The following is a 26,914-nucleotide window of genomic DNA, read 5'->3' on the forward strand; positions in this document are numbered from 1 at the left end:
CACACACACACTCACACACACACAGACATACACAGAGTCTATCACCAAATGAACAACTTTTCAGTCCTGTTTATTCTGGGCCATCATTCCATTATTTTTTTTTTCTGCTTTACCATCTAACTGGCTTACAGATCAAATAGTCAACCTCTGTGACTCAAAATAAGATTTGTATATTCAGAATATAAATTCAGCATCTTTCCATATATTTCTTATTGGTATTTTTACTTTGTGTGTGTTTTGAGTGGCTAACACATAAGCAATTTAATTTCACATTAATTGCTGAAATAAGAGAAAACAAACATATGTTGTTATGAGCTATACTTTCATTTCAGCCCCTCAAACATATATTTCCTATGAAAACACAGGCAAGAAATATGTTATACTACTATATTTGTCCGTTAGCTTTTGTAGCCCAAATCTACTTTTTCAGTGATAGCTTTATCTTTAAAACAAAAGTTTTGTTTTTATATCTCCAATATAAAAAGACTGGTCACGATGGCTTAACTGGAAGAATCTGTACCCTTCATACTAAGCAGCCTGGTCTTAGCATTTTTTAAAGATATATAAAAGAAATCTAAGTCATTGCACTTCAATATCTTTTGGAGTATGAAAATATTTTTTTTTCCTTTTTATTTGTATAGTTAAGTTTTTGTGGGGCCATAAATTTAGGAATATATATGAGTGTGTGTGAAATTCTAAATGAAGCCACTGAGAGGAGCTCTAACCAAGATGGTACAATATGTAGGCTCTGATCCGTGTTCCCTTTAGTGAACAACTTAACGTGTTTATTTTAAAACCTCAGTTTCCAGTTTCATTATTTGCAAAGCTCAGGATATGTTGTGCGTTAAATTTGCAAGAATTATCATTATTATTTTGCTCTAATGTCACAAATTTTCTGTAGCTTTGAGCTTTCTAAACTGAAAATGAATCCATGTTTACTTACCACATAGACATATAGTAAAGACTTGCTCTTTGAGGAAAAACGTTTACAAAGATTCTGAAACAAGCAATAATCTAAATAAACTAAATATTTATATTTATCTAAAATTAATAAAATGCATTTTATGGATATGATGTTACTCTTTTTTGGAAATTTATTATGATAAATTCAAATTTACCACAAAACAAAAACAAAAAAAATGAAAAATGAAAAGGACTCTCCCCATACACTGTTTACCCAGTTGCACCAACTGTTAACAATTTTTTTAACCATTAGGAGAAGTTGTAGATATCCTGGTAATTTACTTTTGCATACTTCCACATGTATCCTAAGAATAAGGACATATTTTTTATAACCTTAATTACAAAAATCAGGAAATATGTTATATAACTGATATTGATATAATACTGTTATCTAAGTCACAGTTATGTTTTGCCAACTTTCTCAATGTTTTTTACTGCCATTCTTTTCTCTGCTCAGGACCTAATCCATGATCACATGTTGCTTTCTGTTGTCATGTCTCTTTAGTCTCTTTATTTGGAACATTTTTCAGTCTTTCATGACCTTGGCATTCTTAAGGAGTCCAGGCCAATTATTGAATGTCTCTTAATTTGGGTTTGTTTAATATTTCCTCATGATTAGATTCAAGATTTGTATTTTTGACAAGATTCCCACAGACATCATATATCTTTTTCAGTGCATCATATTAGTTTCTCTCAATTTTGGTGATGTTATTTTTGATCATATGGTTATATCCTTCGAAATTGAGTCACCTGTAGGGAGACTATACTATTCATCCTTATACCCACTAATTTATGTGTCTTGTACAATGACACTATTAACTAATACTAAAAAGTAAAAACAGTTTTTAAGTCCTTTAGTTTGTTTATTTTCTATATAAAAATTTTAAGTAGAACACTGGAGAAAGAATTAAAGATTGAGTCCTGGTCCTGCCAATGAATTATTTTTGTCCTCAGACAAAACTCTTAGGTTTTATACTCTGTATTATTGCAAAATTCTCTCTAAAGCAATTTGGCTGCCAAAGTGCAATAATTCTATTCTTTCCACACAAGTATTTACTGTTACTTTAAAATTTTTTACCTGATATATTTTCATAGTGTAGTAGTCTTAGAGTTATAAACATTTGAAACTTAACCTCTTCGTTTTTCAAAAGATTCTACCAAGAACTAGCTTACAATTAAATCTCTATGTATGTTAGCTTACGTAAATCGTAAAAACCTAGATGAAAAAAATATATCAGCAAGTTTTTGGCTTCTTAATGGGCATTTAGATATTACAACATTAATCAATATTTAAATGTAACCTTAATTTAAAATGAAACTTGAATTTTGTGTTAAATTTTGTTGTTGGAATGAGAATGGAGCTGAATTGTAACTTATTTAAAAATCAGAGATATCAGATTTTTATTTTTTATTTCTACCAATAGCAATTCATAGAGAATTTTTTTTCCTATTTGACATTTGCAGAAATATTAAATGAGTAATGCATTGATTTGGGACATTAAGCCTTTGCTTTCTAAGCCAATTTTCCAAGAGGCACAGAATATATATTCTTAATAAACTCTGCCCCTCATGAATTGCTACTCATTCCTTTAGATAAATCTCTATTACATTTTTTCTTTTGGGTGGGGTTAGGACTGAGATCTCTCCCTTCAGAAAAAAAGTGTGCGTACAATCACCAAGTTTAATACACCACCATATAGATCTAATACTGTGTCAAATGAGTCTATCACCCCAACTCTAGGATTTTCCTAATTTCAGTTTGGAAAGCTCAACTAATACAGCCATATGAACAGCATTATCTGATGGATAGTTAAGACTCTTCATTGGAAATTCAACTTAAGAGGCTTCAAAGCTGTTAGTACTTTTTCATTTGTGGACACAGTGGTTGTCGGTGACTGTCTCTTGAAGAGCATGGAGGAGGTCTTAGCTGACATGACTAATTAGGTGGCATTCTGTGGTTTTGGAGGTTGTGTTTCAGATATTATGTAGGACCTCTCAAAGACCATCAATTGTTACCCACTCCCAGTGATTCATTTTGGAACAAATAATAAAAAAAAAATCCAGAATGTATTTTAATGACTTAAAAATGTAAAATATGAAAATGAATGACTTACTGGCAAAGGCACTTAAAATTTATTTTTTAATTTTTTTGTTTGAAAGGAAGTAAAAGTTGGGGGCATCAGAAATTAAAATGTAGACATTTAAAGGCTGTTATTCAATATGATCCTAAGAACCAGACACTGGAAACTTACAGATATGCCTCTGAAACACAAAACCAAATAAACAAGCAAACAACATTATTCATCACTGTTCCTGAAAGAATAATCTCCTAGAGTGGGTACTGCCATATATAATTCATAGGTACTGCTTGATATAATTCAGTTATTTCTCCTAAGTCTCTCTGAAATGTTTGTTTTGAAATTCCCAGCCTACATCAGGAAACTAACTACAAAAGAGTCTGTGAAATAAAGCAGTCAGCTTTCACACCTCTGCGTTCTAGAAAAGCAACTAGAAGCCTGTTGGAATAAATGTTGACAACACAATCAATATTCTGTCCCGTAAAAGTAGTAGTCGTCCCTGTGGGGTGGATTTTACATTCACTGATTCTAGCAAATATTTGAGTGCCTCATATGTTCCAGGTAGTTATCTACATGCCGGCATGCAACGGTGAACAAAACAGAATTGTGTGACATATATTAATGAACAATGCTGTAAATTAATTACAAAATGACTCTAATTTTTCTCCCAATTCTTCAAAAATTGTATGATTTTATAGCTCCTCCTCTCAAGTAGAATCGATTCCCCCACATTTTGAAGCTTGGCTGGCCTTTTGAATTATTCGGGAAAATAGACTGTGGTGAAAGTGACCTGTGAGTTTCAAAGCTAGGCCTCAGGACCACTTGAGTACTTTTACTCTCTCCCTGAGAACCCTGCCAACGCTAACAAGAGAAGCCTAAGATAACCTGCTAGAAAATGAGCGACCACGTGCGAGAGCTGTCATCGCAACCCTTCTCATGAAGCCCTTCTAGAGCAGATATCAGTCAGCCTACTTTCAAACGTATCAGAAAGCTAAGTAAAGATTAGCAGATATGTGTATTACACCAAAGATACGTGTATGAGTCCACTCAAGAAAGGAAAAGCTGCCAATCTAATTTGAAGAAATGTGAGGGGTTTTTTTTGTTATTGTTTTTCAATATTTCAACTCTTATATGCTCACAGGTAGACTCAATGTAAGTATTAATGATACCTTTAAGCAGTTATATTTTAGAATAATGTAAATGTGACAGCAACTCCTGTCTACTTTTTCCTTTCTTTTTCAGTGTGTACTGGCCACATGGAGGCATTGCTTCGCTGGTCTTATACTTCAGATTAAAGTCTAAAAAAACTCCAGCTGTGATAGCAACATGAAAGGTAAGGAGTTGACATTTAAAAGTTTATAACAGCCATTTTGATGTTATGGGACTTTTTTACCCCTCACCATAAAAGCAAATTGTTGTCATTATGCAAAATTTATTACATACAAGAAAAAATATTATGCATACCTCATTACCATGACAATTTCAGTTAACATTTTGGTTTAACTCTTATTTTGTGTATTTTATTTGCTTTCCATTGGCAATGATTCGTCACTGTTTTGTCTTATAAGAAGTATGTTCTCTGTAATTTGAATGCATGTATGCTCATGGAGATATGATTTATTTTACAGAGGGTTTCTGTCAGATTTTTTAAAATATAAAAAACATTACAATGAACACTTTTGAGCATGAAATAAAGTCTATATCTATGATTTTCTAAGGCTGAAGATTTTTTCTCAGAGGGTTGTGTGACATCCAGCTTTATAAGAGGTTGTCTCTCTTGCCCAGCCAATGTTGAATAATATATTTCTTGTTTTTATTAATTTGATGAATAAATGTAATCTGTGTCTTTTTGATGAAGTTGTACATTTTTTGCATTTGTTTACCATTTGTGTTTTTATTAACATTCTTCTCAGATGATTTTCTCATTTAACAATTGAGATTTTGCTTTATGAAGGTCTTATTTCTCGTGTATAAGCTTCTTATATAATAATATTAACCAACCTTTTAAATCAGTTGCAAATGTATCTTGATTTTTGTTAGTTTGCTGGTTTCAAATTTTCATATAAGCAGTTCTATCTTTTCCTAATCCCCATAGATTTCATTTTCTTTTTATAGTGCCTCCAATACCTGTTTGCCCATGGATGAGTGAATGAATATTTGTGTTGGCAGTAGGTATGCAGAATACCCCAAACCCAGATCTTTATCTAAGGTAGTTCTCCACAGAAAAAAATTTCTCTCTGCTCTTAAGAGCTTTTCCAATCCCTAGGGGACCACATATCCTAGAATGCAGTGGTCCATGGCTTATTCCTGACAAATGTGTTTTGCTCAGTTTTCCATTTCCAGTGACTAACTTTGGGAGGTGCTAGTATCTCCATCATACAAATAAAGAAATTGTGTCTCAGATATTAAATAGACACATACCCTTTTTTATAGTTTAAAATGTTACTTTATATACTTGAATGTTCCAATAGTGTACATTTAGGATCATACTGAATTGTTGGCAACTCTTCTGTTAAAGGTGGAGTGTTAGGTTAAATTGAATTAAGCTGAGAAACACCTTAATTGGTGGGAAAAGGTTTACTGACTACTTTGAGAATCTGATGAATTTGGATTCACTTTCAGGGGGTTCATGGATAGTCCTGTACTGGTAATTTAAGGAGTGTGAGCTTTGGAGTAGCTTACTTCCTTGGCAATAGCTAACTGATACAGATGCTATACTTTCTTTCAGAAAATATATGTAAGTAAAAAGAAAACATAATAGTAATATATCTGTACATATACATAGTATCACATATATACGTATATAAGTAGAAGAGAATATAACATATTGCATTTCACATATGTATATATAGATTCATTGTACATAGAAATAGATGAAAATATATTAAAGAATATTTCATTGAAGTAAAAATTAAAAAGAATTGGGAAAGACATGATGTAAAAATTTAAAATAGAAATTACTATAGGTTGATGAGTAGAAGGTATAGATAACTAATTTTATTTTAAACGTTGTAAAGTTATTATTCAGATAAAATATAATGATGATAATCTACTATTTTTATATTGATAATGTCTTATTTAAACAAATATCGACTTTATGAATGTCCTGTATTGACTCAAAGGAAACTTATTTTCTCAGAAATAAATAAGGATATCTTAGAAGCACTTTGCCCTAAATTTTCACTGAGTGGAACATTTATTTAGGAATGTTTAAATTATGGAAGAATCTTGAAATAAATTAAAATGTTCTTTTGAAATTAATATTATTGGTGGCACAGAATGCTTAGCCAAGTTTAACATGCTCTTTGCATATTGTAATAATAGTAAAACTCTCAAAAGAAAGAAATTCCATGAACCATAAAATTGAACTCTAATAAGAGAAATGGGGTGGTGAAATTCCAACAAATAAAATTTTATTATAAATAAAATTTATAATAAATTGCTCACCAATCACTCACTCTTAACTTGCTGATAATGATATTACTTTGATATTATGCATAAAGCATAGCAAATAGGCTAAGAATTATAATTATGGTAATTTCTAGAATAATCATTTCTAAATATATTCCCTGTTTTGGGAGGTGCTTAATTGATGTAACATGTGCTGTCTCTATTTCTCAGGGTTATAAAGAGGGGTCTGACTTGCTAAATTCATAGAGGGGATGGGAAGCATTTATATAACACACTATAGGTATCAACTGATCTATAACAAATATCAAGGTACTTCTCCCCTCTGAGTGGCACCCTAGCATCATATAGCATAGAAAATTGATAGATGATTTCTATTCGCCTTCCTATATTACTAACCTGTACATTAGATTTAGCTCCTCCATGGTCAAGTCAAATCTCAAGTGATGGCCATCATTAGCATATGGGTTAATCTGATTAGTTTAAACTGTCTGTAAAACAAGGTTTTCCAGAAAATTTCCTAAAAAATTTTTAAATTAAAAATGTTGCAGCAATTTTATAATATATTTCATAAGGTTAGTAAATAAAATAAAGAGAAATGATAGCTTATTTGATGATTCAGAAATTATAATTTGTTATGTTTCTGATCAACTCTCATGTGAAAATTTGAATTTTGAAAGCAAAAATTATAATTTAATTGTCAATAACCTCTTCTGAAACACAAGTGTAGGAGGAAAATTATTCCATATTCTTAAAAGTCTCCATTTCTGAGTAGTATACTTTATTTTTTTTAAATTATGTATGTGTATTTTTTGTTTTGATATTGTAGAATAAGAGGTCAAATATTAATTTCCCTAAAATAGTCTATTATTTTGAAAGTAAAGGTAAGATTTCAGATGATGAGGAACTAATCTCTAGCAATATTTTAACTTTTTTTTTAAAGATTTTTATTGGGGAACTGGGGGGATGGGAACAGCACTGGGGAATTGGGGGGATGGGAACAGCACTGGGGAATTGGGGGAAGGGGAACAGACAAGTTGCTGTCCTTTTGTTCTTCAGTCTAGTTGTGGAGGACGTTGCTTCACTGGCCCAAGTTGGCACCATCATTGGCTCTTCCCAGGTGAGGCAGATCAGTCGCCGCCTTCTGGACGGCCGCTCACTGCAGCTGCTGGCCATTCACGCTGGCTGCTGGCTACATACGGTAGCCCATGGCAACCCACTACATCAAGGGCTGCAGCCTACACCGTCGCCGGCTACTCACAGCGGCCCAGCTCCAGGTTGAGCTGTTGTTCAGCAGTGTCACTGGCCCTCATATGTGGGATCCGAACCGGGGCCCTCTGGCATCCCAAGCCAGTTCTTAACCATCGCGCCACTCGGGCGGCCCTATTTTAATTTTCATAATAAGAGTATTCTCTTTTGAACACAAGAGTCAAGATCCTTTCAAGAGTATACATAGAAATCTCCTTCCATCTATAGCAGAAAATATTTACCCAGAATAATTCTGAAAACATTTGGATAAGCTTTCTGAAATTCATCATCATTTATATTATAAACAAATAAGTGGGATATAAGGGTGGTAGTAAACAAAAGCTTTTAAAAATTAGCTTGGTTAGACAACTTTCTAATTAATATAAACATATTATACATTATGTTAAACAATGTATTAATTGAATATCATGATTTTAAATTTATTTAGATACATAGATTTTTCTAAAATTGCAACATAAACATATCATAAACTGAAATTAGTTAGGAATATAAACACAGATAATAATCTCACTACTTATCTATTCTTATCTAAATAATTAAATTTACTATACACCATACATACTAATTTGTGAATGACTTGTTCCACAAAACCTGTGTGATTTCATGAAATGAAATGGACGGTCAAAGAGCTTTATTTGATTGGCACCACCATCTTTCTACCCTTGAGAAAGGGGAAAGTATTCCCTGACATCCAGGATCTCTTATAATCCTTGGACTTTGGTGTTAATATGAACTGGCTGGGTACTCATAGTTAGGCCTTGGTATATTATTAGCTTTAGTAATATCACCATCAGACAAGGCCATTCTGTGACCTGATGGATCAAAATAGAAACACTGCATAATCATGTATGAACACAGACAACACATGAACATTGTCTTAGCCACAAAAAACAGCTATCCCTTTCTGCCAGTTAATGTGAATGACTGTCACTTTACAATTACAATTTTAGCCTCAGTCTAATCTTTTGACCTCCTAGATAAGATTAAGATATTCAATTACAGTATTACCCCTGCTTCCCAACTGCATCTCATTTAGAGCAAAATCTGCTTCTTTAATTCGTCCCCAAAATTACCAAACACAAGGCAAAATTCTGTCATAAATCCTTTCCAACACCCTCTTGTTGAGATGTCCATGGTTTTCCATAGTGTGCCTTCTTCCTTGCTGCATTGAGTAATAAACATAACTTGTTCAAATACAGGTTTGTTCCTAGTGGTCTTTGAATGGAGGGCATTGGCACCCTGACTAGGTAATTGAGATATCTTCATGCAGCCATATGTAGTGCTGTAACTCATTCCCAATCATGATATTTTAATTTATTCACTATTTATTTTGTATAATTAAAAAATGAATGATGACAAAATAGCATTTTAAAATTATTTGATTGTTTTTTCCACATGATCTCTGGATCACTGAGAACTCAGATGTTGCTCCACACAGTGGTTTCCCCAAATCACTCCTTTTAAAGTCTTTAAGAGACCCTGTCAGTCCCTGCACATATTTGTTCAGTCCACTTGGAGGTTATCGCAGACAGTTCTTAAACACAACAATAGTTCCTGCATTTCTGTACTTAAGAGTATTTTTCTTTCATTAGAGGATGCCTAGCTAGTGCCAGGAGCTGGCTGGAGAAGTTGAGAGGAGGACTCTTAATGTGCAAAAGAAACAGTTAGGGATGGGAGTTGTTAGATGAATATCCCAACTTTATCTCCCTTTATTGGAATAATACTGAGCTGTGTTCTATTTAGTTGTTCAGTGAGTTCCTATCAAAATTGGGCTATAATATTCTGGCTCATAATTAATGCGCCCTTTATTGACTTTCTCTTTTCTATCTTATTTTCTTACTTGCTCACTTTACGTGCTTTCTGTGACCACCTCCTAAATAAATTAAATGCACTTAAATGTTTTTTGAAAGAACTTAGCACTCTGGTTGGAAATCTGGAAATGAATCACTCTGTATTCAGATGGTACCAAGAACCATGTTGGTTAAATACTAGGTTGGTGAAGCATCATGATTGCTCAAGCTTTCTTTACTTGCAGAGTATTGGAATAAGATATACATGTACTTTAAGAAATTATCCTAGCATTGAAAAATATGAGGGCAATAATAATTTCAACAATTAGGGATTGGATTGGATTTTGTTAACCACCAAAGACACACTGAAGAAAGAGAAAGAGAGGTTTAGGTGGGTCAACTATCAACTCAGGGCATGCTGCAAACTCAGAAAACCTCTATGAGAGTATATATAGACACTCTCGTTTCCTTCACTAATGCTGGTAATTAAGCCCAAGATTTAATCATTTAATAATACAAAGAAATTTGTATTCACGACCCTGGCAAGAACCACCTGGCCCATGGATTGAATCTAGTCCATGACATTTTCTTTAAATAAAGCTTTATTGAAACACATTAATTTCTATTCATTTACCTTTTTTCTTTAGGCTACTTTTATTCTGTATATGGTAGAACTGAATAGTTAAAACAGAGATGATATGGCCTACAAAATTAAAAATATTTACTACCTGGCCCTTAAATAAAAACAAAAACAAAAACAAAAAAGAAAAGAAAAGAAAAAGAAAACAGTAGATGAATCCTGTCCTATGCTTTAGTTTGGGCCTCACTTTAGTCAGGGCCCTGATGGGAAAGAAGGGGAATCCTGAGCTATGTGATGGGAATGTTTGGAGAGATGCGTATAGAGCCCTTCAATTCCCAGATTCCTTTGTACAGTGTGGTAAGGAAGAGGTTAGCTAGCATCTCTCCCCTTCATAGAGGAGGTAAGACCTCCCATTTCCTGGAGACTAAACAAAGATCTCATTTTAGTTAGATAATTCACAAGATAATGTTTTAGCTCTTACAACTGATAACTAGAGTCAGATTTCAGCATGATTTAGGCAGGTCCTATGGAAGAACATGGATGATTCACCAAAAGACAATTAGGACATGATTGATATGTTCTAGAGAGGCCAGGACAACATGACGAAGAACAAGTCATTGAACAGACTCCAGTGACTTATACTGGATTTGTCGCTACTCTCCTCTTACCCCCCATGCCCCCCAAAGAAAGCAAAAACAACCTACTAGCTACTACCCTTTTGGTTCCTTATTTTTCCCAATAGATAATTTTATTGTAAAATGAGAAAAAGTGAGCCTCAATATGATGTTTGAAAGCTTATCTACATAAGAGGAATTCTGAAAAGAGTTTTTTCCTCAGTCTTCTTCCTACTACTCTTTATAAGAGCCATGGAAAGTGGGAAAAGTCTACATTCTATGGTTCAGAGATTGAGAGGAATGCTAGACAATGTCAGTAAGACCATGGAACTTCTCAGGTTCTCTGGTCTACGGAGTAAGAGTTATTATGATACATGACAGGAACACCAAGTAAAAAACCTCTGAAACTTCCCTTCTGCCAGCCAAGATAGGAATAAAAAGCATTCTCACATCCTGGGGGATGGGGACCTTGGAGGTTAGTGACACCACTAAGAACTAGAGGACAAAGGTACAGTGGTCATTATCATATTTCTGATTATTTCTCTAGCTTGACTCTTGAAAAAGCAGAGAATCTTTCTTGGAGAATAGCCTAGTATAGCTTACTGCAGGCTTAATCAAAGTAGTAGACTCAATCCCAGTAGCTCTGCCAGATGTAGTGTCATTGCTAGAGAAGATTAAGAAGGCCCCAGGTACCTGGTATGTGGCCATTGACTTGGTAAATGAGTTCTTTTCCATTCTATTTATAAAAAGGGGATTACTTTAATACAGAATAGACACAATTATTCATCTACAGGTTTTCCTCATGGTTACTTTAACTATCCCATCCTCTGTTATAGTATTGTTTGAAGAGGCCTAGACCACCTTGCCTTCTCAGAGAACTATTATATTGGTGATATGATGCTGATTAGACAAAATAAAAAAAGGTGACTAGTATACTGTGGACTGAGGTAAGACACATACATTTTGCAGGGAGGAAGATTAACTCTATGATGATTCAGACACCTGCTACATCAGTAGATCTTAGGGGTACAGTGATCAGGGACAATCTAGTATACTCATAAGATCTCCAAAGTGAAAGAAAAATAGTTGCATCTTGCGTCCCTGACCACAATGAAGGAAACATCGCAAGTGAAGCCTCTTTGTGTCCTGGAGATAACACATCCCACATCTAGATGAAATAAGCTGCAAGCTTCCAGTTGACCTTGAAGCAAGAAAACACTTGATAACAAACTCAGGTCACAGTGCAATCAGCCATGCCAATGAAGCCAGACATTCCAGAAAAGTGTCTTGCATTAGAAGTGTTGGTGAAGAAAAAAGATGCTGTATGGAGCTTATTGTAGGGTCCAGTTGAATAATCAGTTTGCATGATTTTGGGATTCTAGAGCAAAGCCATGCCAGTCTGAGCAAAGAATTCTGTGTCCTTTGAGAAATATCTCTTAGTGCATTAATGGTAGAGACTGAACTCTTAACTTTGGGTCACCAAGTAACTATGTATCCAGAGATTATGATTATGAGCTGGGTTCTATCAGACCCAGCAAGTCAAAAATTTGGACATACCAAGCAGCAGTCCATCTTATGTTTGAAATGTAACATCCAGGGTTGAGTTTAGACAGGGCTAGGCTCTACAAGTAAGCTACATGATCAAGTAGATCAAACTCATGTGATACGATATTTGTATTGGTGCCCTTTCCCCGGTTTGTAACTATGGTCAAGTAAGCAAGGTCCAAGTCTTATGAAGTGAAAAAGGAAAAAGCCCAAGTTCGTTTGACAGATGTGTCCGCTGGGATGTGGGCGCAATCTAATAATGGATGGGCAACTATGTGAGTGCTGCCCTGGTCACCTGCTTAGGGTGGAAGGAGAAATGGCCCAACGTGAGAATGTATAGAAATACCTGAACAGTGACCAGTGGCTTGACCACCTTCTCAGGACCCTGAGAGAAAAAGGCCAGAAGATCTGAGATAAAGACTTTTGAAGTAGAAGCCTGTCTATAAACACATGAGAATGGATATGAGATGTGAAGATTTTGTATCATCCACCAGAAAGCATCTGTTATGGAAGAAACAATGAACAGCCAAGTGACAAAATGACTCGACCAGTTGAGGTTAGTCAGGCTTCATTGTTGACCATGTCTGGACTGTCACAATAGGCTCCTGTATATCATGGCCATGGTAGCAGAGATGGGGACTACGCATGTGTCCCAAAGCATGGACTCCTCTTACCAAGGCCAATCAAGCTACTGCAGCCTCTGGATTTTTTTCTGTTTCAGCAGCAACAACCAACATTGTATTATTATATTTTGTTAATAGATCATTTTGGCTGTATCAATCAAAATTTAAATATGCATATTTTCTGAAGTAGCAATTTTACTTTTAGAAAACAGGAAAGCACTCATGTATTGAAACAAAGTTTTTTTTTATGGAGTGTATGATTTAACATGCTACATGTGCAAATCAAACTGTCTCAAAGTAGTTCTACTGCATTTACAGTTTGTTTTTTTGCTTTAAGGTTGTCTTTCTCCACTCTCCCCCACCCCCACAGTCCCTCTCACCTCTGTTGTTCTTTTTTGTTGGTAAAGGAAAAATCAAAGAAAACAAAAGCTTTTGAAAGCATATGAGGGTTATTAGGTTACCTTTAGGCAAGCTTAAATAAATAGAATTTTAAATGCTCTGCTTTTATCTTTATTTATGCTGCTGAAAATGTATACCAACAGGGATGAATACTTGGTAGACTTTATTTCCTTAGGTGGTAGTGACTCTTTCTGGGGATAGAGTACTGCAGGAAAATGTATTTTCATGATATTGTGGGCATTGGTAACACTTGGGATTATGAAAAATGAAAAAATAACGATTTAAATTGAGTGTCTTGGAAAGCAGTTGGCAAATTCTAAAGAAGGTCAATGTGATTGTGCATTCAGAATTGCTTGAGAAAAATTTTCCTAAATGGAACCAACATCTCAAAAACGTATTTCAATAAGAATTTTAAATGAGGAAGCTACCTATAAGATTACAGGATCTCAACATTTTTTTTTCCCTGTGAATGATAAAACTGTAATCTATTTGCTTAAGTCAGACCACAACTGCCAACCAGCCTTGTGCTCTTCACCAGGCTATGGTCTGCATTACTTTCTTATTTTAATACAGTCTCTATACAATGCGGTCTTGGTAAATTTTCTTCTCCTATTTTTGATTATTTCTCTATATATTTTTTAAAAAGTTGTATGAACTTTATTCTATCAAAAATATAATAGGTGTTTAAATATTCTGATTGAGAATGAACCTTTAGGAATTATACCCAAAAATATAAAAAATTTATTCCCCTTCGTTTCTTGAGAAATAAGAAAAATTAGATCCAGTGAAAAAAAGAATGAGCAAACTCAGAGTTTGTGATTTATTATGTCACTATTATCCATACCAGAAAAAAAAAAGTATCCTGCTTGTTTTTTAGCAATACTTAGTTGTGATAACCTAAGATTTTCCTTGGAATAATAGCAGAATCTGGACAGCAACAACATATTTAATCATGAGCTGTATATTTTGTTGAGGATTACCCATTAGATGGCAATGTTATCATATGTATATATAGTTGAAAATCTATTTCTAAGCAATATTAAAATAAATAATATCACTTTTTGTTATTTCCACATTTGGAAATAACAAGACTTACAATAGAGTGCTACCATACAGTTTACCAGTGATTGTGGGCAAGGGGTGCTCCTGTGTGGGAGTGTACGTGCTGCATTTGAAAGTCATCTTATGACAAGTTTGCACTTCTATACAGGTCTCAAATGCTTCTTTTTAAATTAAAATTAAAATGGTGAATTCAACCTTGATAACTTTTCATAAAATCTGGCCAGCTCATGAGGAGATATGCAATAGGATTCTATTTTATGGCATTTTACTCCACTCAGTGGAGGTGAAAAACCTTCTTTTATTATAATTACTTAAAAACACAAAATTCCAGAATACAGTGTTGATAGAGAATGTAATTTGACTGAATATAGTCCTTGTCTTGGGAATGCTGTGACCTTTAGGAGACATTTCGTCTCTTAGCATAGAGAAGGTAGGACTCAAAATGTGGCGTATTGACCAACAACTGGATGACCTGCATCAGCAACACCAGCAGTGCCTGGAAACTTATTAGAAACGCACATCCTGAAGCAAACAAAGCCCAGAATTTCTGAGTTAGACTTTCTGTGGGTGGGACCCAGAAATCTGCGAATTAAATTATCTAGATTATTGTTTTGTCCAGTAAAGTTTGCCTTAGATTTCTCACTGGAAATGAAGAGTTAGACTGCATTACCGATCAAAGTAACCTATAGCAGTTAAGTTAAACTGCTTCTTAATAATAAGTGAATAATTAATAATTATGATGCATAAATAAAATAAATTTAATGTTATCTAACTTACTGATTGAGTTATATTTCAGTACTTCAGAGGCATAAAGAGATACAACTATTCTTTCAACAAGATGTTCTAACATCATATGTATATGTTTTAATTGTTAGATCCAATTTAATTAGCCTCCTTAAGCATATGTTTTACTTTTCAATTAAACTTTTTTATTTTTTATATAATTGTAGATTCATGTGTAGTTGTAAGAAATAATACAGAGAGATCCCATGTATCCTTTATCCCACTTCCCTCAATGGTAACATCTCACAAAACAATTATCACACCAGGATATCGACTCTGGTAAAGATATAGAACACTTCCATCACCACACAGCTTCCCTCTTGCTGCTCTTTAACAGGCTCACTCACTTCCCTCCTGTCCATGCTTTCTCTAACTCCTGGAAAATGCCATCTGTTTCTATAATTTTGTCATTTAAAGACTGTTATGCATATAAATCATACAGTATGTAACCTTTGGAGATAGGCTTTTTTCACTTACAAAACTCTCTGGGAATTCATTCAGTTCGTTGTATCAATAGTGTATTCCTTTTCATTGCTAAGTAATATTACATGATAAAGAAGTACCATAGTGTGTTTATCCATGGTTGTTGCCTTACAGCCTCATCCTCAACCGCCCCCCCCCACCCACACACACACCAGCCCCTGACCTAGCAAGGTCACGAGGGAGTGTCTCGGAAAACAGACCTGGTGGAATGATATCGGTAAAGCTTCCTCAAAGGAGTGTCCTGGAAAACTGGGACCTGGAGAAATGATGTCGGTTATCTCCCTTAGTTCATGGCCGCAGCTGCAGCTGCACCACCCTGAGAGTTGTGTGTGTGTGTGTGTGTGTGTGTGTGTGTGTGTGTGTGTGTGTAGGAGTAAGAAAGCACAGCGTGTGTTGGAGTACAGTGGGGCTGGTTGATGCAAACTGGCCTTAAGGCACTTATCACACGGCTTTAGAAAGAAAGTTTCTTTACTCATTTGAAGTTTCTTAATAAAAGCCTCACGTTGGTCCGATTAAGTGCTCAGTTCCAGAGAGAGAACTGCAGCCCCCTGGCCTCGTGTCTTAAATCTATCTTTGTCTCTTTGTGTCATTTATTTTCTTTCACACTGTGCCGACCCCTCTCACTCATCACGGCCTGTACTGCGCGGGACGCGGCACATGGTTAAATGTTTTGTTTTGTTTTTTCAAATCATTCGCCTATTGAAGGCTATCTGAGTTTCCAGGTTTGGGTTATTGTGAACAAAGCTGCTAAATGCTCATGTGCACGTAAGTCTTTATTTCTCAGGAATAAATGGCCAGGAGCGCAATTGCTGGGTCGTATAGTAATTCTTTATAAGAAACTACCAAACTCTTTTCCAAAGTGGCTATACTATTTCCCATTTCCCCAAGCAATGTATGAGTGATCAAGTTTTCCTGCCGTCCTGCCAGCGTTTCGTCTTGTCATTATTATTTTCCATTTTAGCCATTCTCATAGTTGTACGAGTTGCTCCATTTTGTCGGTTTATGATGAAATTATGCTATCCATGTACATTTCTGACTTGCATTTTATAATCACAACTAAGTATTTAAGATCTGTTCGTGGTATTGTGTGTAGCTGTCATGTACTCATTTTCAATGCTGTATCTTACTCTAGCCTATGAATGAACATGGGGGAGGTTTTAATTTATTCTTCTTTTAATGGATGTTAATGTTCTTCCCAGATGTCTGCTAATATAAGGCCATCAATATTCTTAAACAGGTCTCCTGGAGCTTATAAATGACAAAAGCTTTTCTAGGTTATATTCCTGGGAGTCAAATTTCTAGTGTTTTGCGTATTTTCAAATTTATTAGATAATTCCAAATTGTTTTCTAGACTTGTTATACCACATTACATTATAACAAGCAGTTCATTAGCCTCTGGCTGTTCTACCTCTTTTCTAAAACTTGACATTTTTGATGTTAAAATTCTTGCCTATCTATGTGTGATGACATCTTATCATGATTTTATTTTGCATTCCTCTGATTTCTAATGAGATAAGGAAAAACTTCATATATTTTATCACTTGTTCCTACTCATGTAATGTGTCTGCAAGACTTTTGCCTATTTTTAAAAATTGAGTGGCTTATCCTTTTTCTTGTTGATTAATAGAAGTTTTTTTAAATAATATATAATAGATGATACATGATACATGATATACATGCACTTTGTGAGTTTCCACAAAAAAATAACTGTATTTTTAATTGCATTGAATCTATGCATTAATTAGAAATGAAGTATTATATCAAACTATGTGGTTTTTCAATCCATGAACATAGTATATGAATTTGAGTCTTCTTTATTGTGGTCTTAATTTAAAATATGTTCAAAAATGTCTTGAACATCATTTGTTAGATTTCCTCCTAGATATTTTCTATGTTCAATGGTACTACAAATAGCATAAATTTCTAAATATTCTGTTTTCTGCTGGTTTTTAAAAATAGACTCTTTAACCAAACTTTTTACTGAGCTACAATACTCTTACATAAAAATGCACAAATAAGTGTGTAGCAGTTTAATAAAATTTTAGCAATTGCATTATATACATTGAATTCTTAAATCTAGTAACTTTGTTATCTTTAATTCTAATTGTTTATATCTACTGTATATTCTTTTGAGTTTTGTACATAGATGTTTCCTGACAGTAATGACAATTTCTTTATCTTTTAACCCCCTTTTCTCTCAGATTTTCTCTTCAAAATTGAGTCAATATTAAAAATTTATGGGTTAAGTATTTCTTCCAAATTTTTATTATTTACATAATCATCTTTAATCTTATTTATGGCTCAACTATGTAGTAATATCAGCTTTTTCAATCCTATTATCCGTGTGTGTGTGTGTGTGTGTGTGTGTGTGTGTGTGCTTTCCTTTGTGCCTGAGGAATATCACTTTTATTTTTTAAAGTATCCAATACTACTTTTTGTATATATTTTAAACATTTATAAATATAAAATTCTAAGAACTGTATTTTTTAAATTATCTTAAGTCCCAAGTTAATTGGTAGGAATCATTTTGAAATAACTACTACAATACCATAAAATATTACATTATGCCCCACCCCCAAATAATACAAGTCATAAACACAAACACATGCATATGCGCTGAGGAATTCTTAACACCCTCTTGGAATACCACATGCTTCATAGCTCTAAAGTTTGGGTCTTGATTTTGTATGCCTCTAGGATCCACACATACTTTCCTCATAAGATTAAAACTCTTAATGTTTGCCATACCTCCATAATCAGAATGACAGTGTGTGGTTCATCTTATGGTGTCAAGATGAGACTACTTTTTTCAGATGAAACAGTTAGTGAAGTCACATTCTCAAGCTGTATCGGACACACCCCTTGGAAATAAGGAAAATAACCTTGTCCTTTTCCTTAGTTCAAAGGAAAAGAGCAATCTTAGGTTGTGAGCTATGAGAATCAGAGATGCATGAGGTTGTGCTTCTTCTTACAGCTGTAGCAGATGATGCTCAGAGTGTTCAAGCCCTGTTTTTCCAACAATAGTCAGACCTTGTTATACTCCTCACAGTTTCAGGGAGAAATCCTGTTCCTCCTGCTCTTGGTAACTCTTTCAGGATGGAGCCACTGATTCTTTCAACTTCTGGAAAGGAGCTACAGACCTAAGGTTTTGCCCATTCTCAGGGACCACCCACATCAAATGAGTGGGGTTAGATTATAAAGTTTAACTTACTTTTCTGAGTGCTGCTTTCCTTACCCCTTACAGGCATCCCAGTTCCCCTTGCCAGCCCCATCTCTCTCTGAGGCCACATCCCAATACATTAGCTTTGTGCAAATCTCCATCTTACACTCTATTTCTTGAGAGACTGGACCAATGGCAGAACTAAAGTGTAATGCCTGTGTTTCTGTGTTTTCCAGATTTCTGCATGAAGCAGATGATTCAGCTTTACCCTGGTGACTTGCTCAGGCACCAGTACATTAGTGCCAAGCAAAGATATGTGGCAAACACCTCCCTGATATTGCAGTTCCAGCAATTCCCTTTGCCAATCTACATTCTCATCTACTTCTTTATAAAAACTGATACCTACAGTACCTGCCCACCATCATACTGATTATGCTCAGACAAGTCTGAAACCTGATTAAGATTAAAACTTGGGTTCTGCTGAATTTTTCAAGAACCACATCACATAGTTTCTAAGGGAGCAGGTTCAGGAGAGAGGATGAGTCTGAATATCTTCTCTATCACATACTAATTATGTGACTTTGACTAAATTGTACTGTTTCTCAGTTTCTTCATCTGTATATGTGGGATAATAATGGTACCCACCTCATAGGGTGATGAGCTAAACCATGCAAAAGTCTTAGAATGCACTCACTCAGCAAATGTCACCTATCACTACATATAATATAAATATATATATATATATATATATATATATATATATACACACATATATATGGGTAGTGATAAAGAAAATATTAAAATCTAGAGATGTGAAGGGATCTACCTGCATATCATTATTCAAGCAATATATTTGAATATTACAACTCTAGGTTACATGTGTGGACTGCACAACTTTTTTGAGTGGACTATGTTGTAGACTAACTCAATAAGAATGAAGCTATGATGTGTGACCATGCCTAGGGATATTTTCCAGAAGTCATTGAAGATACAATGGTTAAGGCAATTGTGCTTTTTCAAGGACTCACAGTATTGGTGAAGCTAAAAAAAAATGTTTTGACCTGAAGGAAACAAAATAACATTGGGAAACTACTAATGTCTATAAACATAACACTGTGTGGTTGTTATTAATTGTTAATTAATATAAGCATTTTATTAGGAACAATTGCATTTGGAAATAATTTATGGGAGTTCTCATTTTGCAAGAATTTCAAAGTGTATACTGCTGAGAAATTATGGCCAATTATCAAATAAATGAATTATCCATAATGTAAATAATTTAAATGACAAATTTTCTAAAACTGTTTTAAAATTATTGTAGAAAAATCACATTTGCTATGGAATGTGGATGCATTTATTATGTCTTATGATGGTCTTCTGGGATAGAGTTTCCAAAATAACAGGATCTAGAAACCACAAAAGAATAAAATATTCCTGCTCATGTTCTAAAAGAATTTTGAGCTTATATTCATCTTTACACATACACTCTTCAGTATGAAAAATATCATTTTTAAAGAATCCCAGGTCAATACATTACTTGTTACAGCAATATGAAAATTACTAAAGACTATTACTCAAAAGTAGGATAGTCATATACCATATATCCCCATGTATAAGACGCACCTTAATTGGGGGGCCTGAAATTTGAAAAAAAAATGTATTACATAAAGTTATTGAACTCAAGTTTTATTCATCATAAAATTCATACAACTCCTCATCACTGTCAAAACTCCCAACCATTAGCTTGTCCTCATCTGTGTCTGATGACGAATCACTGTCTTCATATATTGCCTCTCATGGCCTTCTTCTGCCGTGGCTTTTTCAATAGAGTTTCTTCTTCCCATAGCCAGTCTCGGATTGTTTTCTCAGTAGAAGGAGGACCAAACTTACGCTTGGCAACACGATTTCCATTCACTTTTGCAAACTGGATCACTTTTAACATGAATTGAGCACTGTACGAAAATCTTTTCTGAGCCATTTCTGGGCAAAACATGGCAAAATGTAATCAACCATAATATACCAATAACAAGTGCAAAACAATGAGCACAAAGACTATAAGTGTGAAAAAGCGGGAAATGCAAGACACACCCAGTTTTTAGACCCCACATTTTTCGAAAAAGGGTGCGTCTTCTACATGGGAAAATACGGTATGTTTTGTGCTATAGATATGTGAAATAAAATCTGGAAATAATCTACATAGCTGGAGTTTTGTCAGTTTCCATCAGAATTTTTGGAACACTTAACTCAATATCTTTAGTAGGGAAGAACTTGTAGAAGACAGCTCTCCATTTAGGGCAAATCTACTTAAAAAAATGTTTTTAAGCCTTACATCTTAGAAGCCTCTAATTAGAAAGAAGAGTGGATATAATGAAGTAAATAAGATTTGGGGTTGTTGATGGTTACTCAGCAAATTAATTAGCGAATGGCAAGGAAACTCATGTTTTTCAATTTCCAGTTCAGTTCACCAGACTGTATCAATGCCAAACTTTAAAGGTGAAATCAATACTAGTATATAGCTGTACCACACTGGCCATTTAAAAGTGTGAAAAGGATTAATTAGGTATTTGTAACATATTGTCTTCTTGAAACATCAGGGAACTTACAGTTTATATTACCAGGCAAACCATTAAATTCTTCATGTGTGCAATGTTTTTCTTTACTTACCATTTACTGACCACAGTGAAAGAACATGGAGATTTCACTATTCATACCAGTTGCAATGGGTTAATCTCTGTCCTTTTCAAAAGGATATATTGAAGTTTTAACCCCTTGTACCTCAGTGTAATCTTATTTGAAGGTAGGGTCATCACAGATGTAACTAACTAAGTTGAGGTCATACTGGAGTAAGGTGTGTCCCGAATTCAATGTGACTGGTGTCTTATAAGAAAACAACCAGGTAAAGACAGACTCACAGGTAGAAAGGTGGGCAATAATGAAAGCAGAGATTGGAGTCGTGCATCTTTAAACCAAGAAATATCAAAATTGCCAACAAACCACTAGAACCTTGATTTCAGACTTTAAGACTCCTAAACTGTGAGACAATAGATTTCTGATGGTTGAAGCCACCCATGGTAGTCTACTTTGTTAGAATAACCCTGAGAAGCTAATATATCAGCAATCTAAATATTTACTGCTTTCTTTCCACTGAAATACAGGTCATACTTCAGATGATTTTGGATGTTTTTGGATATCATTTTTTGGATTCCTAATTTACTAGAGTAAAAATTGCAAAGGGACTTAAAAATTTGTGTCCATAGTTTTCATTTTATAATCAAGTTAACTGAATAATTTAAAATGTTAAATGTTGTCTAAAGTGCTAAATCATAAATACTGAAAGAGATAATACTGCCTAAGTGATACTCCAGTGTAACTAAATTTCTTTTCTAATGTTTCAGTCTTCCCAGTCCTAATCATACCAGCATGCATTAGGACTGCAGCAAGTCTGGATGATGACTTTGATACCTAAGGCTAGTGAAAATCAATGTCTACTACCCCCTCCTTACAATAGAGTGTCAGGACTGTAACTTGCACTGGAGGAAATATTGTTGCCCAATTGAATACTTTGTCTTTAAATAGAAGGTTCCTAACAAGCAACAAGGCTCCAACCACCAATTAAAGCAGCTACAGCCAGCCACTCAATTATTGGGTCCTCGGAAAAGTCACGAGGCATGTTTGCAACAGATAGTGCCAGTTCATTTTTGGAAGTACTGGAGTCATTCACATCTGTTATTGCTATGTCATTTGACAGCTGACAGTTCTTGCTTCAGTCTAAAAACAACTGAGCGATTTGGTTGAGTTTTGGAGATTTTGCAACAAATTGAAGATGGAAGACCAAACTATGCATTTTCACCATATTTTACTGTTTTACTTCCATAAAGGGAAGAATATGCATCAAGCCTATGAAAAGTTGCATAAAGTTTACAGTGACAATGCTCTACAAGAACATCAGTGCCAACAATAGTTTGTGAAATTCCGTGCTGGTGATTTTGATCTCAACAATGCTCTTTGGTCAGGGAGGCCCACCGAGGTTGATGATGACAAAATAAAGGCATTGATTGAGTCAAACCCGTGTTATATGACACAAGAGATTGCGGGAACATTGAACATCCATCATTCAAGTGTTCATGACCACCTGAAGAAGCTGGGATACGTAAGCAAGCTCGATATTTGGGTTCCACATGAACTCAAAGTTCATTTGATGGCACGTATAAACTTCTGAAATATGCTCATTAAATGTGAGGAAAATGATCCTTTTTTGAAGCAACTGATAACTAGTGATGAGAAGTGGTTAACAACAATGTGGTGTGCAATCGGTCTTGGTCCCGACGTGATGATTCGCCTCAAACGACATCGAAAGCAGACGTTCATCAGAGGAAGGTTATGCTCTCAGTGTGGTGGGATTTTAAAGGTGTTGTGTTTTTTGAGCTCCTACCAAGGAACCAAACAATCAATTCAAATGTGTACTGTCAGCAGTTGGACAGTTTGAATGAACCCATCATTCAGAAACATCCAGAGCTTGTTAATTGTAAAGGAGTTGTGTTCCATCGCGGCAACGTGAGACCACACACAAGTTTGATCACCTATCAAAAATGATTGAAGCTTGGATGGGATGTGTTGCCACACTCACCGTACTCATCTGACCTTGCGCCATAAGACTTCTACTTGTTTGGTTCTCTTCTAAACTCCTTGCGTGGTATAATGTTCATTCAGATGAGGCTGTAAATCAGCACCTTGTTCAATTTTTTGCAAATAAAGACAGGTCCTTTTATGAAACTCACTGAAAGATAACAAAAGGTTATCGAACAAAATGGGCAATATATCATTGATTGATCTTTGTTCTTTATATAAATAAATGACCTTTGAAAAACATAGACAAAATACATAATGACTTTCCTGATGACCCAATGCAATTCAAAGGAGCAGCTTGCCTTCATTGCTTTTACCCATGGTCTTATTCTTTTTTTTTTTTTTTAAAGATTTTTATTGGGGAATTGGGGGATGGGAACAGCTCTGGGGAACCGGGGGAAGGGGAACAGACAAGCCACCGTCCTTTTGTTCTTCAGTCTAGTTGTGGAGGACGTTGCTTCAGTGGCCTAAGTTGGCGCCATCATTGCGCTCTTCCCGGGCAAGGCACATCAGTCGCTGGCTTCTGGACAGCTGCTCACTGCGGCTGCTGGCCACTCACGCTGGCTGCTGGCTACACACGGCAGCCCATGGCAACCCACTGCCACAGAAGCTGCAGCCTACGCCATCGCCGGCGACCCACGGCAGCCCAGCTCCAGGCCGAGCCGCCGTCCAGCATCTCAGCCGCAGAGGGCAGCGTCACTGGCCCTCACATGTGGGATCCGAACCGGGGTCCTCTGGCGTCCCAAGCCAGCTCCCAAACATCGCGCCACTCGGCCGGCCCCCCATGGTCTTATTCTTGAATTCATTCCAGTCTCCTTCTAGTTTTCAATCATTCAGTCAATAAGGATTTGTGTGAATCTGCTGTGTGTCGGCCCCTTGCTATTCAGTGGTGAATAAGACAAGCTATTCCAGTCCTGCTCTTAGTCTGCTTTCTACATTGTGACTTTAGATACTGTCACCAAAGCCCTTAGATGGTATCCTGGATGGGAAAACTGACTCAAGTTTCCTTACTTATGTACTTGATGTCCCCTCAGGATTCAGTGTGTTTTCAGCTCTGGGTTTTCCCACCCCTGTTTCAGTTGAAAGTACTTTCTGACCAGTCACCAATCTCTGGGATCTCTCAGCTCCCTACCTGATGCATATCTAAGCAGGGCTACTTCAGACATCCCTGGAAAGGACAGATAGAATATCGCAAAGTTGGCTTGATGGCTTACCAAAGTAGCCCGCCTGACAGGTTCAACAGCTAAAGTCACTCCTGCATAACACAGGCTCAATAAATATCTGTGGATTATATTCTAGGGTGACCACTAACTTATGTCTACTTTTATATCAGAATAGTAATTAAATTAAAATTTTATATTATATTTGTTAATGATTCATTATAACCTCTTCAATATACTGGATTTGAATAGTGCACTAAGCATTGGAAACAGTTCTAGTCAACTTACTCAAATGAACTACTGGTTTTAGGATGTATTCAAGTGGCAAAATTACATTGTGCTGATTTTCCAAGAGAATCACCTATAGTCAACCATGAAGAATAAGCCATTAACCTACACATAAAAAATAATCCAGATTAATTATCTCTTTACTAGAGGACATATAATGCAAAGAAATATCAGATGATGTTCTCTTTCCATCTTATACTCCTAGGAATTTGTCACCTTTCCTAACTCTTGTAGCCTCTCCACTTATTATTGCCTGTCTCATGGCTCCCAACACTTTTCCTTCTTGCTCACATTTTTTCTTGATCTCCATTTTGCAACCACTGCAGACAGACTAGGTTTGCTGTCAGCATTGGTGGTCAACTTGTCCTGCCACTAAAGAGCAAGAATCAAATCATGTTGTTTTGCCATTAACCTTATTTTTGTATAACTGCACTGAAAAATAAAAATAAAAATGTATGTGCTACATAAAATAGCATATATGTGTGTACATAGACATACAATAGTATATATATTTACCATATATATTTGCCATCACTATCAGCCACTGTGGCTTATAACATTCTGCCACAGAGCAGGACCTTTCCAACTATCAACTCACTTCCACCCCTCAACTCATACCACTTCACTCTGTAGAACCCTCTATTTTTTCTAATATATTTTAAATGTATACAATTTAATCCCATGTTTATGTTATAGACTTTTCTCAAAATAGAGTCTATTTTCTTTATGTCTGCAGCAGAGTATAGGTCATTAATTTCCTGGAAACCAATGTGAAATTCTAAATTGTTTTTTTCCATGATATTGATAATGCGTAGTCTGTTAAGTCAATTACGTTAGAATTTATTTGTTTTATCTTATTTATTTAATGTATGCTGCCTTATTCCAAAAAGAATTTAAATTAATTTTAGATTATAGTAATTTTTCAGTCTTGTCTGGACTTCTAATCTTTGGAAATGCTATTAATTTTCTGAAAAAGTTCAATCTGTGTTACTGACTTAAAACTGACTTAAAACACAATCTATTAGATTGATTATAGGCATGATTTTATATAAGCTTAGATAGTCACTCCTTTAGTTCACATATTGATATATACCAAACTAAACACATAGTAGAATGAAAGCAAACCATTTCAAAATGGACTTTTGTATTTCCCACAGAGACCAATTAGGTTTATTATACCAAGACATTCCTCAGATTTATGTGGAAACATTGAAAGATGGGTTATCAGAGGGAATTACAATTCATTCTCCCTGGATTTAATTATAGGATATAACTCAAAATATAAGGCAACATGTGTGGAAGACAAGCAAATCTCTGTGGATTTGATTACAAAAGAACCATGCAACATTTCCCATCTTTATATTTTTTCCTGGAAATCTTTCATTAATTTAGGGAGAAAGTAAACTGTTTCTTGACAAAGTACATTTTATATGCCACCTCACTGACCATACTTTCAGTAGTTTTATATGACAGAGCTACTCTTAAAAGAAATAGAATTGCAATAAAACCACAAACTAATGATTGATTTTTATAATCAATGCATGTGTCTAAATCCACCACTGCACTTTCATTTCTCACATGATTTTATTCCCTGTATCACTCATTCCTAAAAGGTTGTATTTTCTTAAACCAGTTATTCCTAAATATTAATACCAGGCCTGAAGGTCTTTAAAACTCAGGATGGATTGCTCTCTTCAAACTTAAAGCCCATCAGTGAAGACCAGTAAGTGATTATGCAAAACCCTTTGTATCCTACGGCTATACTCTTTATTTTCACATAAAATCAAGATTCCTTGAAATAGCACATTGATGAACAACCATACTCAGATACGATTTTTTACCTAGCAAGTGCACAACAGTCAAGGTCAGCAAAATAATAAATATAATAAATTCTAACAAACAGTACTTTGTGTATCAGATCCCAATGCTTTACTATTTTTGTTAAACTTTTTCTTTCTAACCCTTAAAGAAACATTACCTTAAATTGAAAGAAAAATCATTAATTCTCATTCAGTGGGTATAAAGGTTGGCTGCAAATCAGTTGGGTTAGACTAGACTCTAGGCTTTAGTTCCTGGTTCCCAG

The sequence above is a fragment of the Hipposideros armiger genome, unplaced genomic scaffold (assembly GCF_001890085.2).
Source record: "Hipposideros armiger isolate ML-2016 unplaced genomic scaffold, ASM189008v1 scaffold_30, whole genome shotgun sequence".
In the NCBI taxonomy this organism is placed as follows: Eukaryota; Metazoa; Chordata; class Mammalia; order Chiroptera; family Hipposideridae; genus Hipposideros; species Hipposideros armiger.